Here is an 18,950-nt window from a genome sequence, read left to right as displayed (position 1 = left end):
TACTGTTTTAATTAACATTTTAGGAGCTAAATCCTTTGAGAGGTGTGATTATGTCTGAGTAGGAGTGTTCATAATTACTTTTGGAAATACCATAATCCAAGTGCAGAAATGCTTGTGGATTTCAGTTGCTACTGCTTTTGAATCTGAGAATGAACCCAATGTTCAAAATTGTCATTAGGAAGAAAAAAAAAAAGCCTATAAATTAATTGAGCAAAGCTTCACAGCCCTGTCTTATTGAGTTTGCTTTCCACTCTTCTGTACTTTTCAGATGTAATACTGTGGGCCGTGGGCCCTGGACTCATGGCTCAATTATTTTACACATACAGAGAAATTGCCCTCATTTTAAGCTAGGGTGAAAATCTCTTTTCCTTCAAGTTTCATATTGTTCCTTACCCTCTCTTCTTCACTGGAATAATATTTATGAAAAACTTAAATATATGGTTTTGGTTCCAATACTTCTTTTTATTCTTTGCTTTGCTCCCACTCCCAACCCATGCTTCTGTTGTTCTTAGGTGTTGTCAAGTAGGCTCTGACTCATTGAAACCTTATGTATCACAGAATGAAACATTGCCAGGTCCTGCAGCATCTTCATGATCATTGGTATGTTTGAGTTCATTGTTGTGCCTATTCCCCAACCCATATACCCATAAAATTAGCTAAGTCAAAGGTTACAAACTGGCAGGTTATAAGGCTATCCCACAGATATGCTTTGTTCGGCCTTTACAATATTTCTTAAAAGTTTCTGTTGGTTACACACAATTAACATCAAGATATTCTATATCAAAATCCTCACTTCAAGTTTCTCTGAAATATCATGATGCCTACTATCCGTGAACCCATACTCCCTCATTGTAAAAATTAACTGGAGGAAAGTAGAAATTACCTCTTTTATTTTAAAACTGGCCCACATTACATATTTACTCTCCCGCTTGAAGACCTAGAGGTAGCAAAATGCAGAGTAGAAATAGCTGCAAAGTGTGACCAAAGGAACTTTGGCAGCCCATGGAGTGCCCTGCATTTCTGCATGTGCCATCCCAAGGAGAGAAAGGAGTTCCCCATGTTGGACTTGAAGAGACTTCATCATAGATATAGTCGGAGACTAGAAGCTCCAAGCAGTGATCTGTGTCGCTGACAACCTAAGTTTCCCAGGGACCAAGGAGGTGTCAGTGGGTGGCACAGGGCCAAGATCAGAAGTCCCCAGTTTCTTGACATTGCCTAACCCGTTCTACAATTTAGATACAGCCTGAGGGGCAAAAAAAAACAAATTGAGTTGTTAAGAATTTTAAAAGTTATTTCTCCTGTACACCTGAATAAGCGGGCTGAGAATCATACCATCCACATCACTGATGGGGATCTCAAATTAAAATATTATTCCTTTGTGTTCATTAACTACTGACCACATTGAGCCCTGGTAGTGCAGTGGTTAAGCTCTCAGTTGCTAACCGAAAGGTTTTTGGTTTAAACCCACCAGCTGCTTCACAGGAGAAAGATGTGGCAGTTTGCTTCCATAAAGATCACAGTCTTGGAAACCCTACAGAGTGTCCTACTCTGTCTTACAGGGTGTCTATGAGTCGGAATTGATTCAGTAGCAATGGATTTGGTTTTTTGTTTACTGACCACATTATTTTCTTTTATAGATTGTACCTCACATTATTAAGCCAGCTACCTCAGTAAGCAACTGAAGTTTAATCCACTGGAAAGCTCTGGGGAAAAGTGTAAAGAATTATCCTGCCAAGGGGCAGGTGGGCTGGGATATTTATACTCCCATCCTCTTAAGTAATTTGTTAAAGATATCACTAAGCCTGTTGATCCATTAACCTGTTACCATCGAGACAATTCCAACTCATAGCGACCCTATAGGACAGAATAGAACTGCCCCATAGTGCTTCCAAGGCTGTACATCTTTACAGAAGCAGATGGCCAAATCTTTCTCCCACTGAGTGCTGGTTGGGTTGAACTGCTGACCTTTCAGTTAGCAGCCAAGTGCTTAACAACTGTGCCACCAGGAGATCCCTAAAAAAAAAAAAAAAAAAAACCCTTTATCATTGAGTCAGTTCCAACTCATGGCAACCCTATAGGACTGTCTTATAGATTTTCCTAAGGAGCACCTGGCAGATTCAAACTGCCAAGCAGTCGTAGCTCTTAACTACTATGCTATCCTTAAGGAGTCAGTAATCCCTAGGCATTTCAATAGGCAAAGTGGGTTCTAGCAGACCAAGAGTAGGAATGGCCATTGTAAATCAGGCTGGTGTGCACAGAAATGATTATGGACCCAAGACGATATGAGGATAAAACACCCACAAAATGTCAGAAGATATAGACATATGAGAATTCCCAACTGGTCCATGATGATTAATCTCTATTTGTTCTGTTGGATTTTAGGTTACACATAGATCCTCCCTACTTTTCTTGGAGTTAAGGAATCTGCCCAACTGAGAAACTTGTGTTATTCCATTTTTTTCTGGAGAAAGCAACTTCTTATCAGCAAAAGAGTGAACTTTCGTAGCACTTGTGGCATTGTTTCCAGATGTGTGCTTTTCAGATATGAGCTGGCCAGGTCCAGAGGAACCCATGCCATGACACAACAGCAGATGCCAGAAAGCTTTCGGAATATCTTTGATTCTATTAAGACTCTGGCTTTGCAGACTGTTTTGATGTCGTCTCTCATGGTTTATTGTGTGGTATTTCATTTTACAAGCAGAGGGAAACATCTGGACTATTTATTTCAGCTGGATTTTCTCTTTTAGGTACTGTTTGGGATTGTTATTTGGAAAAGGCCGAACTCAGAATTGCCAGCGATAACACATGTGCTGGCTTTTTATTCCCTAAAGTTATTTCACGTTGCTCCACACACATCTACGCCAACCCTCTGTGCTGCCCAGATGACCCTTCAGATACTAGTTTTCATATTCATCCTCTTTTTTTTTTTAGAAGACAAGGGAATTGCAAGGCAACTAATGAGCTTTGATGACAATGCTCTGACTAGAGCGAAAGCAATTATCTAATCATAATTCACTCAGGAAGTGGCATTGGGGGGGTTCTTAATTATTATAGTTATACTCCTTTGATTTATAAATCTATCCAACTTACTAAATACATATCACTTTACTCCCTAACAGAAGCCTATTTTCTTTGTACTAAAGGACGGTAAGGCCAGTGTGTTGAGATTCATAGTTGTGAAGATCCCACAGACACAGTGTCACTGAACTAGGTGGGATTTTATTTCTCCTTATGGCGTTTCCACACTAGAGACATCCCCCAGGTTATTCTTAATGAACATAATTTATCTATTCTTCCCTAGCTTTGCTACAATTTCCCTTGCCCTTTTATTAAAGCCCTTTAAGTTCTTATAGACAGTCATTAAGTCAAAGATAAATTTAAAGTGTGTTTTCATGAAAATAGAGCGTGATATTAAATTTTATCCCTCTTAATTTGAAGATGCAAACTAGAAGTTTCCTAGCCAAATCGGTGAGATACATACACAGATGATTTAGATATAGATATAAATATGTAAAGATAACAATATAGTCAAAGATATAGACAGATGAAGAGAGAGATTTTATAGATCTACCGAAAACCAAAACACCAAGCTCATTGCCATCGAGTCGATTCCAACTCATAGTAACCCTATAGGACAGGATAGAACTGCCCCGTATGGTTTCCAAGGAGACCTGGTGGATTTGAACTGCCAATCTTTTGGTTCACAGCTGAACTCTTAACAACTATGCCTGCAGGGTTTCCTATCTACATATCTGCCTATATTTATATGTATATCAGGATAGATATAAATATGTTATTTTTCCTGACAAAAACTTGAATTTTAAATATGTTGTTGTTTTTGTTGTTAGTTGCCATCAAGTCAGCTCTGATTCATGGTGGCCTTATGTATAACAGAGCACAATGTTGCCTGATCCTGTGCCACCTTCACGATTGTAGATGTTTGAGTCCATTGTTGCAGCTGTTGAGGGCTTCCTTCATTTTTTAACTGATCCTCTACTTTATTGCCCTTGATGTCCTTTTCTAGTGATTAGTCTTTCCTGATAATGTGTCCACAGTAAGCTAGCAGAAGCCTCTCCATTCTCGCTTCTAAGAAGCGTTCTGGTCGTATTTCTTTTAAAACTGATTTGTTCATTCTTTGGCAGTCCAGAGTATACTCGGTATTCTTTGTACAACAATTTAAGTGGATTGAGTTTTCTTCAGTTTTCCTTTTTCATTGGCCAGCTTTCCCATACATATGAGGTGATTGAAAAGACCCTGGCTTGTGTCAGATGCACCTTAATCATCAAAGTGACATCTTTGCTTTATAAAACTTGAAAGAGATCTTTTGCACCAGATTTACCCAATGCAATACATCCTTTGGTTTTTTGACTGCTGTTTCTATCAGTGTTGATTATTGATCCAAGTAGGATAAAATCATTGATAACTTAATTTGTTTCTCCATTTTCCATGATGTTGTCTATTGGTCCATTTGTGAAGATTTTCATTTCTTCACATTCAGCTATAATCCCTACTGAAGGCTGTGGTCTTTTACCTACATCAGTAAGTGCTTCAAGTCCTAATTACTGGTAAATACTCTCCAGCTTGGCACAGACCCCTCTTGTTTACCCAACACTGAGGTCCCGTGTTAGTTACCCCTGCGCTTACAATAACACTCAACCACCCCCGTGCATGTGCATGAGCCATCTAGCCCCTGAAGTGATTGGAAATTCTAATCAATATAGACTGAAAGTTTCATGAGGACAGAAACTATGTCTGTCTACCCTTATTCATCCAGTCCATATCATATAGTAAGGATTCAATGATTATGAGTTAAATGAATAAAAGGATGGATAATCTAGCCTTTAGTAAGATAAGATACTTGGTTATAAGAATTCCATTTCTTCGAGCATGGTAGAATTTTACGTCCCAGCCACCAGTAACTTAGCCTAACCCTCAGCCCCTTCCTTGACTCTGGATTAAAGTTACCAGCACCATGCTGGGGACAGGGGAGTGTACAACGGGGAAGGTGACCGGAATGACTGTGAGCTGAGTTTATTGACAGAGACTCTGGAAAGTTTTCCCCTTCCAGATCGCATAGTAAGTTATTAATGAGGGGAAAGTGACCTACTGCACCTTATGAAAGAAAAATGGAACCACCTGAGATCTGTGCAAGTCAGTTTGTGTGGCTCCAAGATGCCAGGGAACTAAGATTTCTCCCCTAGTCTCCCTTTCAGCCCTTATGCTCACTATTAGTACTGCTCAACTAATAAAGAATTTTTTTTTTTTTGGAAACAAATCTCATTGCTAACAGAGGAAAGTATGTGGCTTTGCTTTCATTTTACAGAAGGTCCTCACTTTTGTATGTTTTCTTGTGCTGCCAGGGTGGGATTGCCATGAGCTCAGGTTAAGCTCAGGACCCAAATGATCCAGCTTCAGAGCACGGGCCCCAGCCAGCTCAGAGTCTCCCATCCCCAAGGGTCAGCCATGCCAAGGAGAGAAAGGGGGAGTTTTTATCCATAGGGCCCTAAGAGTAGAAACCCAAACTGCAAATCTGACTGAAGAAAACACAGAAGAATATCTTTATGACATCAAAGGAGGGAAACATTTCTTAAAGCCTGAGAAGCACTCCTGTTTTGTTTCAGAAGATTCAAACTCCTTACCCTTCCTACACAGCCTTGCCTGCTGAGCTGCCTTCTGATCTCACCTCTCACCACCCTCCTGTTTACTCTCACAGGCCTTGGTTCTGCCCCCCAAACACGGCAAGCCCACTTTGGGGCCTTTGGAGTCCCTAAGTGGTGTAAATGATTAAGCGCTCGACTACTAGCTGTAAGGTTGGCAGTTCGAACCCACCCAGAGGCACCTCAGAAGACAGATCTGGCAATCTGCTTCTGAAAGGTCACAGTATGGGTCTCAGTTCTGCAATTCTACTCTCCACACATGGGGGTCATCGTGAGTAGGAATTGACTTGAAGGCACACAACAACAACAGCCCTTGCCTGGAGTGCTGTAGTCTGCACAAGGCTGGCTTGTTTTCATCACTCGGGCCTCAGCTTTACTGTCACCTCCGCTGAGAAGCCTTCCCTAATCACCCCATCTTATGTGCCCTGACTTTCGCCTTTCCCTGCTACTTAACCTCTATCAGAAGTGATCTCATTTGTTCATTCTCTTATTTATTTTCTGTTTTCCCCACCAGAAAGCAGGCTTCCTTAGGACAGGGCCCTGACCTGTCATGTTCATCACTGTATTTCCAGTACATGGCACATGGTCAGTCTTTAATAAATATGTGTTGGGTGGATGAATATATAAAAGAGATGCTTGTAGGCAGAAGAGAACAGAGAATTTAATAGGCTTACAGCAGGACTAAAAGAAGCAAGAGAGGACAGAGCTAGGAAGAAGAACAAAAGGGTAGTAACAGAATTAAAACAGGAGGCCTGCTTAGCGACCTCTCTGTCGACAGTGCTGCCGTTGCAGCTTGAAGCTCAGCAGAGCAAATTTTAGAGGCAAAAGGGTGAGGGGTATGAATGAGCTGCTGTTGCCCGCTCCAGCCCCCTCTGCCCTGTGCTCCCAGCCTGCTCACTCCCTGTAGAGAGCCTGAAAGACACAACCAAGTGGCCAGCCACAGAGTCCAAGCAGCCAGCCACAAAGTCCTGTCTGGAGCAACTCGGCTTACACAAGCCCAGTGGAGGACGGGCATGTTGGCCCCAGAGTTTAAGTTGCCAGCTCTCTCCGTCCTCCTCCTGAGGCCACTGTTCTTGGTCCCCCTCTCCCCCTTAGGTGTCTGAGCCCTGGGTTTAAAAGGCTTTGAAAGGGCAAAGTTTATTCCTGACAGTGGACTGTGGGGCAACCCTAATCATAGTCATAGCCCACGTTTATAAAAGGTTAACTAGCTGTGTTAAACTCTTCATTTGCATCATTTCATTTAATTCTCACAACCCTTCCATAAAGTTGTTGTTGTTGTTAGCTGCTGTTGAGTTGGTCTCAACTCATAGCCAGCCCAAGCACAACAGAACTAAATGCTACCCGGCCCTGCAGCATCCCTGTGATCCATTGTAGGTCAGACCATTGTTATCCATAGGGCTTTCGTTTGCTGATTTTTGGAAGTAGACTGCCAGACTTTTTTTCCTAGTCTGTCTTAGTCTGGCATCTCTGCCAAAACCTGTTCAATATCATAGCAACTTGCAAGACTTCACTGACAGACAGGTGGGGGCTATGCGTGAGGTGCACTGGCCAGGAATTGAACCCGGGTCTCCCTCATGGAAGGCGAGAATTCTACCACTGAACCACCAATGCCTCCTTCACGAGGAGGCTACTATTCTTATTCCCATTTCTCACATGAGCGAATTAAAGCTTAGCAGCTTAGCGACACTAAACAACATACTGAAAGGTACAAAGCTAAGTAAATGATAGAACTAGCATGTAAACTTTAGTCAATCTCATTCTTTGAAAAGCTGTGCTTTTAAGTGCTGTTATCCTAAGGGAGTAAAACTAGGCTATGAACTTTCTTGTCAGGCTTTGGTACCCTATTCTCAGATTAATAGGACAGTTGATTTCTTCTTTCATTATTGGTATGGGAGATAAATATCTAAGTATATTCATCTACTTTTCTCTAGTTAATGACCATGAATTGAAAAAATGTGGCTATCTTTTCCCATATGTTTAATTTGTTCCACTGGTAACTGTAGGGGTTTTTTTGTTTGTTTAGTTTGGTTTGGTTGTTTCCTTTTTGAAAATTTCCTCTTTGCCTGCCCTAACCCGGAGAAATCTCCTTCACACCTTTTAAAGCAGAGAAGGCTCCTCTTCTGGGGCCACACTTTCTGTGACGTACTGCCCCCTCGTGGCAAAATAAATACAGCTGCTGCTACAGCACCCAGATAGACACAAATTTAGAACCAAATCTACACTGCATGAATTTTTTAAGATAAGTTTCCAGTATTTATTCAATAGTTCATGAGGTCTTGAACAATCATGTACTATTCACCAGCTCTTCTGCACAGTAACCCAGGATTGGGATATGGGTTCAAAACAACTCGGTGAGACAGTTCCGGAAGAAATGTGCTTCACTTCAACGTCTTCAAGTTCAGAAGCACTTCTTATGATTTCTCTCCCCACTGATAAGAAACTAGGGGATAACTGCAGAGTGCAGAGAGAAGACAGCGGTGGTCATCAATGTGTGCTCTACAAACAGTGCCTTCCTTTACATGTCACCGGGGAAGCATAAATCAAGAGGCACTGCTGTTTTACATTGAAAGATAATGTGGAACGCAGTCCCCTTCTTACAGATTCTGGAATTTGAGGGAAGAAGTGGGGAGTTTACAGGAAGAATGGAGAATCTGGTAATAATTCTCTAAAAAGCCTCATGTTAGAAGGATTATGGAGGTGAGGTGGTATTGAAGATTCTCTTCTTTGCTTGTTTGTGACTCTCTTTAGAACTTGTATATCAGAAAAACTAAACCGAAGTTATTTCTACTTAAGGTTACCAGATTGGCTACGCTTCATGAATTAACCAACGGTTCAGTCAAACAGGTTTAACTGATTATTTCCTTCACTGAATCCACCAGTTGAATTGACAATATGTAGACACAATAAAACCAGCCCAATGAGTTTGGCCAGACCACAAAGGCTGGCCTAAGTTTGCAAGAATTCTGACTTGGACTCAATTCAAGGTCACATTTGCTTCAGTTTTATTACCAAAGCAGCAAACCACAGTACAAATATTAGAGATGACATCAAAAATATAAATAAGTATCACTTCCTGATGCCTCACATATTCATCCCCGACTCACATCCAAGTTCAGTGGTAATTTGACCCTTGTAGGGCTTGATTGTTAAGGTTGCGTGTCAACTTGGATGGGCCGTGATTCTCAGTGGTTTGGAAGTTATGTAATGATGTAGTTTGGCACTTATGTAATTATGTAGTCATCCTCTGTGATGTGATTTGATGTGATCAGCCAATCACTTGTAAGGGGAGTTTCCTTGGGGGTGTGGCCTGAAACCAATCATCTGTATCATTATTACTTGACCTCCCGTTCTTGGGACTTGAGCCAGCTGCCTGACGTATTGCCTGCTGATCTTGGATTTGTCAGCCTCTGCAGCCCGTAACTAAATGGCCTGCCATCTGACTTGCTGATCTTGGATTCGTGGGCCTCTACAGCTACGTGAGTCAGGAGAAGCCTCCAGCCTGATGCCTGACCCATGGACTTGGGACTTCCAGCCTCTACAAACACATGAGCCATTTCCTTGAGATAAATTTTTCTCTCGCACTCTCTCTTTCTCACTATACACACACACACACACACACACTCTTCACTGATTTTGCTTGTCTAGAGAACCCAGCCTAAGACATGGGTGATGACCCACCCAGGACAATAGAGTCACACCCAGAAATCCTGGACCCCAAGTCAATGCAGTAGCTGAAAGAGACTCTGAGGTTGTTTCTCTTGAAATACATGTAAGTTCATTCCATATAAAATGTATTTATGGGAAGAAGGGTATATATGAGGGTGGATGGTGCAATGGGCACAAGAGATACAATATCTATTTCCCCATTTCCTCCTCATTAAAGGATCCCTGAATCTATAGCAGGAGGCAGTTTTCTTTGCAGCTTAAAATGGTCATGTGACATAGTTCTGACCAAGGAAAGATAAGCAGAAATCCTTGGTGAGAGCAACTTTTCCCAAGTGAAAAACCAAGGAAGACCTCTTTAGGAAGACAGGACAGCCTTCAACCTTCTTTACCCCTTCACTTATACCTGAGTCACAGAGGGGAGGTCTGCAAGTGCTGCAGCTATCTTGTGACTATGAGGCAACAAGCATGGAAATGAAGGCTTAAATATTCCTTTAATTTCCCTGTGTTTTTATTTGAAATATGGAAAACTGTCCTATAAGTCATTACACACATAGCAAGTACACTGGTAAGCCTATTCTTGGGGCCAGGATTTGACTGGTTAGTAAAATTTAGTACTAGGCCATACCCACTTAAAGAGGTAGAAAACGATTTGACAAAAGGTAATTATTTAATTAGGAGCTTTGGTGGTGAGATGGTTAAGCAGTTGATTAGTAACTGACTGTGAATCCACCCAGCTGCTCGGTGAGAGAAAGAGAATGCAATCTGCTTCTGTAAAGATTACCAAACCAAACTCAGGGCTGTGGAGTCAATTCCAACTCCTAGCGACCCTACAGGACAGAGTAGAAGCGCCCCACGGGGTTTCCAAGGCTGTAATATTTACAGAAGCAGACCGCAACATCTTTTTCCGTAGGAGTGGCTGCTGGATTTGAACCACTAACCTTTCCACTAGCAGCCAAGCACTTTAACCATTGTGCCACCAGGGCTCTTTTCCTGTAAAGATTACAGGCTGGGAAACAAAATGGGGCAGTTCTACTCTGTCACACAGGGTCGCTAGGAGTTGAAATCGACATGACAGCATCTAATAACAACAACAATTCATTTAATCACTTAATACGTAAGTTTAACTTTATTTGTTAGATTCACATTGTAAAAAATTAAAAAGTGTATATAGAAAGATGCATATCAGTAAAAGAGACACACATAGATATACTGACAATTTAAATCTTCGTTTACTTACTTCACATTAGTATGCAGCCTGCTTCTGGCTCCTCTTTTTCTTATTGACATGATTCGTCTGAGGAATCAGGAAGAATAACTGATGCTGTGAATAGTCATAAAATCTATCTACAGCTGATCATTGGGAACTGACCTACAACTGTGAATTAATGAAAAATTTAAAGAAATGGATTTGGGAAGTACACTTGGAAAAGAAACTTGGCAGTAAAATACAAGATGTCTTTGTGTTAACTCAGCAGAAAAGTATCTGAGTATCACTGAAAGATAGCTGTTAGCATCATGTGGGACGCATAAATGCATGGGTAATGGTGATTCACTATTGTTATTATAGTCATAATTATGCCGGGCATTATTCTGTGTTTTTATATTTTCTCCTCCATGAAAAATCTTATATTAAATAGCCGGTGGTGGGGGGGGCGGGGAGGGGACAGTGAGAATACTTTAAAACCCTTGATCAGATTCCTCAATTTGTTTTTCATTCATAACAGCTACAGAGAGCGCTAAAGGAAGAATACATTTTAAAATTGCCCCTTCAGATCCATAAATCACTCTGCCTTATATAAGAATTCCCCAAGTTTGTAAACCGTGGCTTTATGTCCTGTAAGAGATTCTTTTTTTTGTTGTTCCTTAGTCAGTGAGCTAACACCTCTCTGCCATACCAGCTGGGATCCTGATGGGAATTTGAAGGTAGCATAAGGTCATGTTTAGTTACTGAAGGAAGAACATGTCTAGCTTCAATGTCAGAAATTGTGTCCCAGCAGAGACATAGTTTTTTTGAGATTGACATCATGTAGACACCTCGTATTCTTTTTTGAAAAGGTGAAAAATCAATTTGTATCATAACATATTTTAAACTAGTTAGGTCAATATGGACCACATAGGTGTGCCAAATGCCACCCCTAGGCCAATAAATGAAGCCTTGCTGTAGGCAATGCCAGCAGACCCCTGGGTTATACAGTGTCAAGTACCCTAGAAGTCATTCTTTACCCTGCATAGATTCCCAGATTCTCCATTGCTCCAGCTTGTTCTCTGAAGCACTAGAAAGATTATCCAGATTTCCTATTGATGTCTGAATGAAGTCCTTGAAGTCTAAGTCAAAGTGGGTTTTCTCTGATCACTCTAGAATCAGTTAGAGCTCTGTGTTAAAAGGAATCAACACTTGGGAATTTTTGGACATGTAAGCAAGCCAGCCTCTAGTAGTGGTTGAAGATGTCTAGCCCATTCCCTTCCTCACAGTTCCCTCTTTCCTGTGACTCCTTCCACCCACACACACATATCCCCTAGGGACTAGAGATATGAAAATAGAATCAAAAGTGACTTCTGTCTTAGGACTTAGGAACTTGGGAATGAAGTATTTGTTTATTTTGCTTATATAGCCTATTGTCTCTACCTTATAAGAGGTTTCTTGTTGTTAGGTGCCTTCAAGTTGGCTACAACTCATATTGACCCTGTGTATAACAGAATGAAAATGTGCCTGGTCCTGTACCATCCTCACAATCCTTGCTATGTTTGAGCCCACTGTTGCAGCCACTGTGTCAATCCAGCTCATTGAGAGCCTTCCTCATTTTCACTGACCCTCTATTTTACCAATCACAATGTCTTTCTCCAGAAATTGGTCCCACCTGATAACAAGTCCAAAGTAAGCAAGACAAAGTCTTGTCATTCTCACTTGTAAGGAGCATTCTAGCTGTACTTCCTCAAAGACAGATTTGTTCATTTTTCTGGCAGTCCATGCTTTTATTCAATTCAAATGCATCAATGTTTCTTCAGTCTTCCTTTTTCATTGTTCAGTTTTCACATGCATATGAGGCAATTGAAAATACCATGGCTTGGGTCAGGTGTACCTTAGTTCTCAAGGTGACATCTTTGCTTTTTAACACTTTATAATGGCCTTCTGCAGGAGATTTGCCTGATGGGATACATCGTGTGATTTCTTGACTGCTGCTTCCATGGGCATTGATTGTGGATCCAAGTAAAATGAAATCCTTGGCCTCTTCAGCATTTTCTTTGTTTATCATAATGTTGCTTATTGGTCCAATTGTGAGGATTTTTGTTTTCCTTGTGTTTAGGTGTAATCCATACTGAAGAGTGTAGTTTTTGATCTTCATCAGCAAGTGCTTCAAGTCATCTTCACTTTTGGCAAGCAGGGTTGTGTCATCGGTATATTGCAAGTTGTTAGTGAGTCTTCCTCCAATCCTAATGCCCCATTCTTCTTCATATAATCCAGCTTCTTGGATTATCTTCTCAGCATACAGATTGAAAAAGAGGTTTAAGGTTATGCAAAAAGACATCAATAATTTGAAGTTGTTAAAAAAGAGAAGGGGAAAAGGGGGAAGGAAGGAGGGAAGGAAGCCAAAGTTACACAGTTGGTAGAAGACCTTGAGACCTTTTTACTTAAGGTCTGTCTGATTCAGGTCCTGCTTGGAAACCACCAGCATATATTTGCTGTGTATGTATATTTTTCTCTGAGGTTTTATGGGAAATTATACAGACTACGGGGCTAAAATTACTCATGATTACACTGAATAATCAGTCATACCAATGAACCTCATAGCAATTAAAATGATCCTTACTTTTCTAACCAGTATTTTCAGGTAAAACAACAATGTGAGGATCTGGGTAATAAGAGTAGTAACAATTTCAAATTGATACAAACTGTAAGAGAAAGGCCAAAGGAAGGCAGAGCAGCTGTAAGCTTTGGAAATGCTAAGGTTCCTCTGGGTGGCATATTATATGGGTGTGTGCTAGGGGGTGGGGTGGGTATAGGGGTTAATATTTATCTTCAGTATACCCCAAGTATGAGAAAATTGGTTACAGATGGCTCACAGCTGTGAGGAATACCTTTTTTTCATTTAAAACTTGTTATAAATCTGTTCCTTAAACTACCTGCTCCAATGACTTTTAATTTAGAGGATGTCGGATAAGTCCCTGTATATGACCCTCATATATCATCATAAAAGTGGTGGGGTGGCTTGGACTGGAAACCCCTGGGAAAATCTCTAGATTTATCGAAGGACTGGGTTACCATGGGCACTTTGGGGAGTTTTGGTAAAGGCTTTTATTGATTATCAACATTGTAAAGAAGAAATCAATTTTTACAGAAAAGAGTGAGATTGAGGGAGAAAAAAACTCATTTAGCTATAAAAAAGAAAACATGTTACTGGAATTTTTCCTTGTTTCTCTGAGAGCATTTTGGGACATGAAAATATTATTCCATAAGTTAAATAAGTGTGGGCTGCACTGGAGAAGATAGAATGTTACAAGCTTAACTGGCTTTTTGATTAGAAAGACAGCATAGGTTTGTAAATGCCTAGGGGTACATTTTGGGGGAGGTGGAGGGTAGGCTGACTATAACTAAATTAGTTATTTGGTTTCATAAAATCCAAGTTAATGGATTTTATATTTTGAAAACCTCACATTTTTTTCAACTATGTTTTTGTATCATAGAGTAAGTTTTTATTAAATCCTATAAAGAAACCATTAAACTTAAAAAAAAAAGAGTTTTTAAATGTTGAGAGTTAGCCTAATTTCTGTATTACTAGAATTTTCTTTTTTTTTACTGAAATCCCAAGGGTTGTTTTCCACTGACTCTTTGAAAGTCAAAAGCTTTGCACTTGTCATTTTCTTCTGACTCCTCGAAAGTCTTGAAGACATTTTAGTCCATGTATTTGCATGCTCTGAGGCTGCCTCCCTTTCTCTTGATCCCCAAAACAGATCAGCCTTTCCCAGAGAACTTCTTTCGAAATCAATGGGCATTGCACCTACCCTAGAGGTGGGTGGAAATACAGATCTTTAATTTATAAAATATCTGTAAGCCATTTATAATTTTCCTATCACACATAAGTCATCCAAAGGAAGAACAAAACTTATCTTAAAGACTGACCACTGAGTGGAACTGAAAGCAACCACACAAGGTGCGGAAGGACAGCACACTTCCCTTAGCGTTTCCCATCCAAAGACTTTCTCCGACTTAGAAGAAAAAAAAAAACTCATTGCCACTCGGTTGCTTCCAACGCATGGTGACCCTATGTGTTGCAGATTATAATAGCTCCATAGGGTCTTCTTGGCCGTGAGCTCTATGGAAGGAGATCACTAGGTCCTTCTTCCACAGCGCCACTGGGTAACTTTGAATCGCCAACCTTTAGGTTAGTAGTTGAGCACAAATCATTTGTACCACCCAAGGATTTTCTCCAACTTCATACACATCAAATAGGCAAACTTTTTCAGAGATATTCCTATAATTTTGAATAAAATTTACAAGCCTGGAGCAATGAAGAATATCTCTGCAGTGCAAAGATTCCAAGGGGGAAAAAAAATGTATATTATGTTCCTAATTTCACTGTCTGTGCTTTTTAAGAAAAACCCGTCAATTCATCTCCTACAGAAATATCCTCAAATGGCAACAAAAGATGCTTGGTTTTTCCAAACTGATATTTTCTTTTAATATTCTAATATACTGCATTTGCTTTATATAATATTCCTTTATTTTGTGATCAAATTTACTGCTTTTGTGGCAAAAATGAGTTTCCAGGGACAAAATCTTTAAGTATGCTTTTGCACTGTAAGCAATAAGGTTTAATTTATTATGACTTAACTTGTAATGACGGCCCAGGAACTATTTAGTCAAATTGGGAAGACTGTATTATCCATCAGTTCAAATTCAAAGAATTGATGTATGTTTTTATTTGCCTCTGTCATGACAATTTTTAAAAATTGGCTACTATGTTTCCAGAAAAGTAGCCCAAATGTATTAGAACATTGCTTCTCAAGTTTTAATGTGCCTGTAAATTACCTAGTGTTATGGGTTGAATTGTGTTCCCCAAAAATGTGTCTCTTTATGGCTAGGCCATAATTCCCAGTAATGTCTGGTTGTCCTCCATTTTGTGATCTGATTATTTATCACGTGTAAATCTTCTATAATGTTAATGAGGCAGGACTCAATCTACAGGATTAGGTTGTATCTTCAGTCAATCTCTCTTGAAATTAAAAGAGAGAAGTAAGCAGAGAGGAGAGGGGCCTCCTACCATCAAGGATGAAGACCCAGGGGAAGACTGATAACAAGGACCTTCTCCTAGAGCCAACAGAGAGAGAAAGCTTTCCCCTGAAGCCAGCATCTTGAACTCAGACTTCTAACCTCCTGAACTGTGAGAGAATAAATTTATGTTTGTTAAACCCATCCACCTGAGGTATTTCTGTTATAGCAGCACTAGATGACTAAGACACCTAGGAATCTTGTTAAAATGTAGATTCTGACTCTATGGACTTGGATAGATCTAAGATTCTTCATTTCTATCAAGCTAACAAAATGATGCTTATTTTGCAAGATGTTAGAATTTCTAGTACTTGGCTGGAAAAAAGGGGGGGGGGAGTCCTAAATAAAGAACAAGCCACAGCATAAAAGACTGTGCACCTTGGCATTCACTTAATGTCCATCTAGAAATGTCTTAAAGGAAAACAGATACAAAATATACTTAGAGACATAAGGATAAGAAACATAGTTGATTAAGAAGTTTGCAAAGAATTATAGCAAAAGAGTGCTGTCTTAGCTAGTACTACTGTGACAGAAATACCATAGCGAGTGGTTTTAAAGAACAGAAATTTATTTTCTCACAGTTCAAGAGGCTAGAAGTCTGAATTCAGGGCACTGGCTCTCGGGAAAGCTCTTTATCAGCTCTGGGAGGAAATCCTTGTCTCAGCTACTTAGCTCCAGCATTCCTCAGTTTCTTGGTGGTCTCCACATGGCATCTATCTTTCCCCTATTTTGTGCTTGCCTCTCTCTGTCTCTAATCTGTTCTTTTTATATTTCAGAAGTCATTAGATTTAAGATGCAGCCTACGCCTCATTAACTTAACAAAGAAAGTCCTATTCTGAGATTACATCACAGATTCAGGGGTTAGGGTACCAACACAAATTTGGGGGCGGGGGAGGCACAATTCAATCATAACAAGCACCAAATTAGAAGTCAAGAAAATTTTGTTGTAACTTTAGCTCTGCCACTAATTATGTGAACTTGGGCAACTCAACTAAATGGTCTGTATCTTTGTGTCCTTATCTCTATAAAGATGCAGGCATGTCTTCAACTAATTATAGCACCAAAAACAACACAACTAGTGTGTCCATGAATGTATGAAGTGCTGTGGTCCATAAAGTTAAATTGGCATCCTCATACACGTCTATTAGGTGTATTTTCTGGAAAACAGATTTGCAATTCTTACCTTTCGACATTTTCATGACTAAGGGGAGTTAGACTCAAGCCATAGTTAGACTCAAACCATAGTCTTTTCAATCTCCTTGTATGCGTGAAAAGGCTAGACAACGAAAAAAGAAGACAGAAGATTGATGTTGGAACTGTGGTGTTGGAGAAGACCACTGAAGAAACTATGGAAGGATGAACAAATCAATCTTGGAAGAAATACAATCAGAATGTTCCCTAGAAGCAAGGATGGCAAGACTTTGACTAACTTACTTTGGACACATTGTCAGGAAACAGCAACAGCTAGAAAAGGACATCATGTTTGGAAAAGTAGAGGTCCAGCAAAAACATGGGAAACCCTTGATGAGTTGGCCTGACACATTAGCTAAAACAATGGACTCTAACATATCAATCATGAAGATGGTGCAGGACCAAGCAATATTTTGTTCTGTTATACATAAGGTCACCAAGAGTTGGAACAAACTTGATGGCAGCTAACAACAATGACTTTTTAACAAGACTCCCACATCTAGAAATTAATCCTAAATTATAATCAGAAATGTGCATAAAGTTCATCCCGGTTTTGTTATAAAATTTGACAAAAAAAAATTTAAATGACCAAAAGTGTAATGAAACTATTAAATTAATTATGGTTTATCCATGTGATGGAGTAACTACGTGGTCATTAAAAAACATTTTTAAAAGAGTTTTTATAATACAACATCCTATAACAGATACATGGGGAAAGTCTGGAAGAAAATAGACTAGATTTAAATAAGATTTTGCCTGTATTCATCAAATTTTCTCCAGTGAACATGTAATAGTTTTATTATAGTCCTAAACAAGCTTTAAAAATAATAATAATAATTTCACTGGAGAATTTGGAAATGCATCATAGACACAGTGTCACTTGCTCTTGTCCTTGAAAACCAAAAGCCAAACCCGTTGCCATTGAATTAATTGTAACTCATAGCAACTCTATAGGACAGAGTAGAACTGCCCTGTAGGGTTTCCAAGGAGCAGCTGGTAGGTTCAGACTGCTGACCCTTTTTTTGGTTAGCAGCTGGGCTCTTAGCCACTGTACCACCAGGGTTTCGTTGTCCTTGAAGAGTTGAATGAAATAGTTCCTAAGGTTTTCCTTGGGTCTGAAATGCAATTATGCTCTAAATGAGACATTTTTCAATAACAAAGCAAACCAGAAAATTGAAGCAATGTTCAAAATAATCATTTAAAAGCTAGAGTAGAATTTTTCTTTATATTAAGTTTTCAGCGAGTTAACAGTCTCCTTATGAAGCTTTTTTATGCCAATTATTTTCACTTACTCAACATTCTGTATACGATGATCCTTTGGCAATTAAATTTTACTATCTTGGGTGTCCTCCAAAAGTGTCTCCACTTTTTATTGTTGTATTTTTTTTTTTTTGCCTTTTCCAATCTTTTAATCACAGAAGCATTGTCTTCAAATACAAATTTAAACACTGGTCAGAAAGAAGAGCAGATCTCAAATGTTAAAATTTACATACTGCCATGAGAAGCTGGCTTTGGGGCATAAGATGAATACTAACCCTGTAACAATAGCGACATGTGTGTCAGCTTTTACTTATGTAGTAATCTATGTGGGCATGTTTTGGTGAAATGTTTGACTGGCAGTATAGCTGGAACTGTGTAATAACGGAATTTGTTATAAACAAATACATATTTTCTCAAACCCAATTGAACTGTAAATGCCTTATGTTGTTGTTAGGTGTCATCAAGTCAGTTCCAACTCACAGCAACCCTATGTACAACCGAACGAAACACCACCAGGTCCTGCTCCATCCTCACGGTCGTTATGCTTAAGCCGATTGTGGCAGCACTGTGTCAATCCATCTCGTTGACAGTCTTCCTCTTTTTCACTCACCCTTCACTTAACCAAGCATGATGCCTTTCTCCAGGGACTGATCCCTCCTGACAACATGCCCAAAGTATGTGAGATGTAATCTCATCATCATTGCTTCTAAGAAGTGTTCAGTTTGTACTTCCAAGACAGATTTGTTCTTCCTTTTGGCAGTCCATGGCATATTCAATATTCTTCACCAATACCACAATTCAAAGGCATCAGTTCTTCTTCAGACTTCCTTATTCATCACCCAGCTTTCACATGCATATGAGTCGACTGAAAACACCAAGGCCCTGAGTCAGGTGCACCTTAGTCTTTA

General features: G+C 39.8%; 1 non-coding gene across 1 annotated transcript; it reads right to left on the bottom strand.

The window, feature by feature from the left end:
* Nucleotides 1-7,197: 7,197 nt before the first annotated feature.
* On the bottom strand, nt 7,198-7,268 carry TRNAG-UCC (transfer RNA glycine (anticodon UCC)). The gene has a single exon. It is a non-coding gene; the product is annotated as a tRNA-Gly (tRNA).
* Nucleotides 7,269-18,950: the final 11,682 nt, after the last annotated feature.

The sequence above is a fragment of the Loxodonta africana genome, chromosome 5 (assembly GCF_030014295.1).
Source record: "Loxodonta africana isolate mLoxAfr1 chromosome 5, mLoxAfr1.hap2, whole genome shotgun sequence".
Lineage (NCBI taxonomy): Eukaryota > Metazoa > Chordata > Mammalia > Proboscidea > Elephantidae > Loxodonta > Loxodonta africana.
This window is presented reverse-complemented; position numbering and strand designations above follow the sequence as displayed.